Here is an 8700-nt window from a genome sequence, read left to right as displayed (position 1 = left end):
GTAAAAGTATTACTAACATCTACTTAATTATTTTGTTTTTGCTTAACCACAATGTTCCTATGTTTCCTCTTTTTGAGCTATGAGGCTTAAGGCCCAACCTGGCTAATTGCTGCAGGAAATATAGATTATTAAGTTTTGACCACCTTTCACTTATGTTCACTATTCTCTGCCTGTTCACGTAGGTGCCTGTGTGTAATAGTGGGGGTTTGTGGGTTCTGGCTAGTAATTGATTGTGGTGACGTCTGTAGGGGTCGGTCAACTTCACTTTAGTTTGTTATCTGCTTTTGTGATCTCATAAATGCAGTTACTTTGTACTTAGGTTTTCTGTGAACGGGAGTGGCACATACAATTCCCTTTGAATTCAGTCCACTGAAGATGAAAATAATTGTTGCTAGACCAGTTTTTTTCCAAGGTCTATAGAGCTCATAGTAAAAGGCTATGAATATGCCATATTATATATTTTTACAAGTGAATTCAAAGTTATTTTAGAGAGAAGATAGAAAGCAGCTTCTGAGAATTATCTGCCTTGCATGATATCTCTCCTTCTACTGGGACCATGTCAAACAGCAGAAGCCAAGCCCCTCTCCACAAGTATACAGATTAAATAAGTATGGTGAAAGAATACAACCCTGATGCACACTTTTCCTTATTTTAAGCCATTCAGTATCCTCTTGTTCTGTTCAAACCTATGCATAGGTTCCTCATGAGCATAATTAAGTGTTCTGGAATTTCCACTCTTCACAATGTTATCTATAATTTGTTATGATTCACACAGTTGAATGCCATTGCACAGTAAATAAAACACAGGTAAACATCTTTTTGGTATTCTCTGTTTTCAGCCAAGACCCATCTGACATTAACAATGATATCCCTAAATCTATGTTCTCTTCTGAATGCAGCTCAAATTTCTGGCAGTTCTCTGTATATATGTGGGGACTTCAAAAAGTTAATGGAAAAATTTCCATCACATAATGTGCTACTGCCAGTGGATGCAGGTAGGTGTATATCCTAACAAACAATGGATACGACTGCGATAAATGGGAATTCCAGAATTCTTAATTGTGTTTATGGAGAATTTGTATATAGGCTAAGAGGTTTGAACAGAATGAGGGAATACTGGCTTACAAGGTTTCAAGAGGGAGCTTAGTTAAGAGTGGGGGGTGGGAGAAAGAGTCCCCACTGAATAGTTTTCATCTTGTCTATATGGGTCTGGTGAAAAGAGAAGGGGATAAGATTCATATGATTCAATAGTGAGTAATTGTTATCATGACTAATTGAGACTGTCACAATTGTAAAGGTAGAAGTTTTGTAACTAAAACAGGGGGTTTTAATCTTACAGTCCAGAAACAGAGGACCCTAGGACCACCAAGGGAGAAGAGCACAAGCAGAATGCAGAAACTTATCTAGAGAAGCAGCAACACCAGAGACAGAAGCAGAGATGGGGACATGCCTGTGCAAGACTCTCAAGGTGTTCAGTCTAACGGGGATGTGCACATGTAAGCAATGAAGTGCAATAAACCATTATTAGTTCTACACTGGAGTCCTGGTGTGGCACTGTATGATAAAACATTGGACGACAAGCTCACTTTGAACCACAGATTGGCGGTTGAAACCTACCAGTCTCTCCTTGGAAACCCTATACAGGGTCACTATGAATCAGAACCAACTCAACAGCATTTAGCAACAACAACATTTAAAGCCCTGGTGTTGTGCTGTAAGATAAGCAGTGGACTTTGAACATTAAGTTCTAAAGTTTGAGCCCACCAGCCACACGTCAGGAGAAAGATGAGGCTTTCTGCTCCCACAAAGATTGACAGCCTCCAAAATTATATTTGGTCACTGTAAATCAGCAATTGACAGCCCTTAACAACCACAACAACAATGTAAGTCATAATCAATTCACCAGCAACAGATTTTATATTTTAGTAACTTGGAAAGTAAAGAGAATTTAGATTATTAGATTAGCCCTGTGATTTTTTTTTTTTTTTTTTTTTTACAATTTTGGAAAAGTTCAAACATATACAGAGTTAAAAGAAAATTATATAATTTTTGGGAGCAGCTTAGCCAAAGGTCCCTGACTTGAGGGTAGTTTAACCGAAGGATTGCAACTGAACAGTTGTGGTCCTGAAACTCGGGCTGCTTCCAAGTCAAGCTGCCCCCTGAGGAACTGGCAGGTCTGCCTCAGGAGACAAGGAACTTACAAGGTCTTTTCTTGTCCTTCAGCTCAGGCTGCGCAACATCCTAGCCACCCTAATCAGTGTTCCGGCTAGTTACCACAAGTTACAGTTTTTCTGATAAAGTTCCACTTACTGCAGCCTCCTTCAGTACAAGATGCTCCTGCACTCCTACCCCTCCCTCAAGCACCTCCCCTTGAGCTGTGTATAAAATAAACTCGCTGCACTTGGTCTGTGCAGCAGTATCTCCATCAGAGCGCTGCGTCCCACCTGGTCCAATTTTACTTATTTCATTTTGTGTCTTTTGTCTTCCTTTTATTTCTAATCTCCCATTGCCCCTACTCGGGTTTAATCTCTCCATGTGGGTTGCAGAGCATAGCCAATTGTCAGACGCAACATGTAATAAAACACATGTACCTCTCAGCTTTGGGGGAGTGGTAGCTCCATATGATAAGCTCTGGAATATGAAACACATGGTCAGTGGTTCAAGCCTGCCATCCACTCCACAGGAGAAAGAAGAGGCTATTTACTCCTTCAAAGATTTTTGAAAGCCTTGGAAACCTTATGCAGGGTTCATATGAGTGGGAACCTACTCAACAACACTTAGCAACAATAATAACCCTTCAGCTTTTTGTTTGTTTTGTTTTTAAAGTTTTTATTGTGAATTGAGTGAAAATTTACAGGGCAGATCATCAGTTTTACAGTCAGCAAATCGTATACTGTGTTTCATTACAATGGTTATAATCCTCTCCACGTACCATCAGTTAACAGTACTTCTGTATTCATTTTAGATTTTTTTTTTAAACACTCAGGAATGTATAATAATTTAAACCAACTAAGGGCACATTTTGCAAGTCTGTCTCCTGGCTGCCAGCTCTCAGTCCCTCTCTTCCCATGAATCTAGAGTTTTCAGCTGCTCCCTCTCTCCATGTCCCCATCTCTGCCTCCATCTCTGGTGTCGCTGCTTCTTTGGATAAAGTCATGCATTCCTCTTGTGCTTTTCTCCCTTGATGGTCCTAGGGTCCTTTGTATCTGGACTACAAGATTAACAACTCCCCCATTTTTGTTACAAAAGTTCTACCTTTACAATTGTGACCGTTGCAATTAGTCATAACAATTATTCACTATTGAATCATAAGAATCTTATCCCCATCTCTTTTCACCAGATCCATCTAGACAAGATGAAAGCTGTTCAGTGGGGACTCTATCTAACCCCACATACTCTTAAACTAAACTCCCTCTTGAAAACTTATAAGCCAGTCAGCCCTTCCAGTTTTAACAACCATTTACTGGTGCCAATTCCGTTTCATCTATTTTTCCACTGGAGTCCCCGGGTGGATCATAGGATTATGCCACCTACAATTAGCCTAACAGTAGGAGGTTTGATCCCATTCATAGGTACCTTGGAAGACAGGCCTATTGATCTGCTTCTGAAAGGTTACAGGCTTAGAAATCCTATGAAACACAGGTCTACTCTTTACATGTGAGGTCCCCATGAGTGGGATGGCAACTAACAACAGCAACAGAATCCCACCATGTCCTCTGTCCTATGCTTTTTTTTTTTTTTTCCAGTTTTTATGGTGAATTATGTGGGTTTACATGGCAGGACATCAGTTTTATAGTCATCACATCTTGTTTCGTTTTATTGCGATGATTACAATCCCCTCCATGCATCATAAAACAACCAAAGGGTACACCCCACAGGCCTGTCCTCCAGCTGTCAGCACACACAGCCCCTCTCCCTCCCAGAGCTCAGTGTCCCCAGCTGCTCCATCTGTCCATGTCATCATCTCTGCCTCCATTTCTGGCATCACTCCTTCTCTGGGTAGGATCCTGCACACTGCTCTTCTCACTTGATGGTCCTAGGGACCTCAGCTCCTGGACTGCAAAGTCAACCACGCCCCTAGTTTTGTTACAAAACATCTATCTTTACATTTCCAACCCTCACAGTCAGTCCTGATAGCAATTATTCACTATTGTACCACAGAGTCTTATCCCCATCTCCTTTCATTAGCCCTATCCTGACTGATTGGAAATCATTCAGTGGAGAGTCTACCTTCTCCCACCCCATCTGGAACTAGGCTCCCTCTTGAAAGCTTGTAAGCCAGTCACTTCTTGCCTTTGTAGTCCCCCCATTTTGGGTAGCCAATGTCCAAGTTGCCCATCTTCATCAACCCTGTGTACTGAGGGGGTGGGAATGATCCTTGCTGTAAAGATTTGTTCCCTTTTTTGAGCTACTACATCCATAAGTATAGATAAAGTTCATCAAATTGTAGCAGGTTACTTTTTTTTTCCCTTCTTCTTTCTTCTTCTAGTTGAGTTCTGATCATCCAGCCATTGAAGCTAGGTCAAGTGGGTACCATCTGCAAGTATGGGTGTTCTTATGCATCTCCCATCACCCCATATCTGCTGGATGCTTCACTCTCCTCTCCAGTCCTCTGTGGCCATGTCACTGCCTCTGGGCCCAGGAATCCCTGGGTCTTGTCATACTGCTGGCCAACCAGGCCTCCACCCAGGTTCACAGGAATCTATTGAATATGGTCGGACCCAGCTCACAGACTCATTGCTGTTTTTACCCCACTTCCCCTTATCGGTGTCCAATGTGGTCACCAGCCAGACCACATGCCTGCTCGCGTATTCCCCTTGAGTCTTAGTCTTGGAAGGGGGTTTGGTCTGAGGGGACCTGAATGCTTGCCTTGAAGGCTCTTGGGCAAACCTCTTGCTTGTTCTTGTAATAGTCAGTCAGACTGCTGTTGTTGTTTTTTATTTTTCCTGTAGGTCTTTCTTTCACCAAGTATCTTCTGTTCTTCTAGCCACTTCTAGCCACTTCTGGTCTAATTGTGTTTCAAGTGGAAATTTCCCACCTCAGATGATTCTGGATGGGGTTCTGGATTCCATCTATGATCTTATGCAATGCAAAGGCTCCACAGGAAGCCTCTTTCCCTGGGTAAACTTCTAGCCCCCTTTAAGGTATTCCAATCAGTTATAGGCTGAAGACGAACTTACAAGCTTTCTATTGTGATGTTTCTGACGATTCCTTTCTCTCTCCATCAAGTCTCTATTTTACAATGGTAGACAAGGGAAACCAAGATTCAAAAGACAGTGAAGCATCTTAACATTATTCCCCTCTTTTACCCATTCAAACCATGCCTTAATCCCTGTATCCCAGGCCCCTGTTGTTCGAAGGTTGTGCATACATCATCATTTACCTCTATCCCACTTAGCCCATGTGAACCTGCCTAACTGTTCTCTCATCTACCTTGTTCTTCCATCCCCCTCCCCCTTCTTGGCATTGCCTCCCCCCCCCCCTCCAGCACCCAAGCTATCCTGTGTTTATTCCCTACCCTGTGCTCCATCTTCCCCTCCCTCCCATCCCCTCATCCCATACATCCCGGTGATCAGCAAATAATATATATATACTTTTTCCCCCCTTTTAGTGTGGGTTCTTTTTCTTAATCTTTTACAATACTGGTCGTATGCAGCATTTCTCCTTTTGTGACTAATATCACTCAGCATAATGTCTTCAAGGTTCATACATGTTATATGGTGACTTGCAGCTTCTTTGTTGTTTTTCAAAGTAGCATAGTATTCCATTGTGTGTATGTACCACAGTTTGTTTATACATTCTTCAATTGATGGGTACTTAGGCTGTCTCCATCTTTTTGCTATTATAAATAGTGCTGCTAAGAACATTTGTGTGCATATACCTACTTGTGTTATGGCTCGTATTTCTTGTAGGTAAATGCCAAGTAGAGGAATTTCTGGATCATAAGGTTATTTCTATTTCCAACTTTCTGAGGAAGCACCATATTACTTTCCAGAGTGGTTGGACCATTTTGCAATGCTACCTGTCCTATGCTATTTTGAAGCAAATTCCATAGCCTATGACTCTTAATATCTCAGTAAGAAATGTCTAAAGGACTTCTGGCAAGATGGTGGACTAGACAAATCCACTACATGGATACGCTACAACAAAAATATGAGAGACAAAATAAAACAGACATAGATGAAAAATCTGTCACCCTGAGCTTCAGAATAAAGGTTGGAAAGTGGATAGAGTGTGTGCTGGGAGGAGAGGCTGAGCAGGGATGGCAAAAAATTGGGGGACTGACTAGTAAATGGCTGGCTGGCCAGATGTGGCTTGACCATCTTGTGAACAGCTTTGGCAGTGGAGGTAGACCTGGTGGAACAAATTTTCACGGGCAATTGAAAAGATGCAATTTCTTATTTTTCCCCATGCTACTCTGGTGAGCAGAAGTATGGTTGGCTCCCACCCTCATCCACCCCAGCACAAACCCCATTCTCTAGGAGTTCAGAACCAAGTGGTTGAGAAATACGAGCCATAACACAAGTAGGTATATGCACACAAATGTTCTTAGCAGCACTATTTATAATAGCAAAAAGATGGAGACAGCCTAAGTACCCATCAATTGAAGAATGTATACCAGTGTGCTACTTTGGTGCCCAGATTCAAGTAACTCAGCTCCAGAACTACAAAACCCACAGCACCATCAGACCAGTATTTAGCCAGTCATGCTGCAGGGGAAAAATAATAAATATAGGGAAACCCCAAAGAAAAATAATACAACTGCACAGCAAAATTTTAAAAAGAGGAAAATCAGAAAGATTTCATAAACATTAACACAACGGAAATGAAAATCAAAGGAGAACCCACAAACAAAATGAACTCAACATAGAAAATGATGCAGAACAAAGAATTCAGCAACACCACAAAAAAACACACAGAAAAATAACAACAATGAATTCACACCTATTGATAATTATACTGAATGTAAATGGATTCATGTACCAGCCAAGAGACATAGGAAGCAGAATGGGTAAGAAAACAGGATCCTTCAATATGCTGTCTACAAGAGACATATCCAAAAGATGGGGACAGCCTAAATGCCCATCAACAGAAGAATGGTTAAACAAACTTTGGTACATACAGGCAATGGAATATTACAAAACTGTGAAAAATAATGATGAATCTGTGAGACACCTCACAACATGAATGACCTGGAGGACATTATGCTGAGTGAAATTAGTCAATCACAAAATGACAAATGTTGTATGACACCAATGTGGTAAAAAGCTAAAGAAAAAATTTCATTGATAAAAGAAACTATCTTTGATGGATATGCTACAGGGAGGAGGAGGGAATTATTCATGGGCTAGAGAGTAAAGGTCCCAGTCTTCCGTATGTGTTGCGTCTCAATGTAAAGAAAACAAAAATCCTCCACAAATGGAACAAAAAACAACATCCATATAAGTGGAAAAAAGATTGAAGTTGTCAAAGACTTCCCTTTGCTTGGATCGACCATCAACACTCATGTAAGCAACAGTCAAGAAATCAAACAATATATTGCATTTTAGGACAATCTGCTACACAAGACCTCTTTAAAGTGTTGAAGAGCAAAGATGTCAGTTTGAGGACTAAGATGCACCTGACCCAAATCATGGTATTTTCAATAACCTCATATACGTATGAAAGTTGCTCAGTGAATAAGGAAGACTGTAGAAGAATTGATGCATTTGAGTTATGGTGTTGGAGGAGAATATGGAAAGTACCAAGGACTGCCAAAGGAAACAAACAGATCTGTGTTGGAAAAAGTATAGCCAGCGTGCTCCTTGGAGGCCAGGATGGCCAAACTTCGTCTCTCATACTTTAGAAATGTTATCAGGAGGGACCAGTCACTAGAGAAGGCTATCATGTTTGGTAAAGTGTAGTATTGGAGAAAAAGAGGAAGACTCCCAACAAGATGGACTGGGAATGTGGCAGAAGCAATGGGTTCAGGCGTAGCAACGATTGTGAGGTTGGCGCAGGACTGGGCAGTGTTTCATTCTGTTGTGCATTGGGTCGTTATGAGTCAGAACTGACTCGGTGGCACCTATCAACAACAAGAGGGTAAACACATGTTAACATGGGTGACAGTTTAGGCAATATATAACAAGAGGGAATTTAGCAGAAGAAAGATGAATGTAGCGGGAGACATAGGGGGGAATGCAATAGTTTAAAGTGTATAGAGGTAAATACTGTTAACTGTCAATGCATGAAGGGATCTCAACCACGTAATGAAGCAAAGTGTATGGCTTTTATAATGTAATACTGATGATATGCTCTGTAGTCCTTCACTCCATTCACAATTAAAAGTTTAAAAAGAAAAAGAAAAAAGATATATGAAAAGGACATATCAAAAGATAAGGATTCCACAATATCATACAAAACTTAAAAATAAATCAGTAATTATTGCTTGTTGTTGTTGTGAAGTGCCATTGAGTGGGTTCCAACCCATAGCGGCCCTGTATAGGTTTTCCAAGGAGCAGCTGGTGAACTTGAACCACCAACCTTACAGTTCAAACGGGTTTGCAGTCTGGCGCATTAACCCACAGTGCCTTAGCATCAGCAAATATCTAGTCTAGTAACCTTTCCAAATGACTCATAAGTATCATGGTTTTTATTTAGTTTGCTTTCAGATCCAATTAGATCCACACATTCCAACTGCTTGTTAAGACTCTTGCATTT

The sequence above is a fragment of the Chrysochloris asiatica genome, unplaced genomic scaffold, assembly GCF_000296735.1.
Source record: "Chrysochloris asiatica unplaced genomic scaffold, ChrAsi1.0 scaffold00174, whole genome shotgun sequence".
Classification (NCBI taxonomy): Eukaryota; Metazoa; Chordata; class Mammalia; order Afrosoricida; family Chrysochloridae; genus Chrysochloris; species Chrysochloris asiatica.
This window is presented reverse-complemented; position numbering follows the sequence as displayed.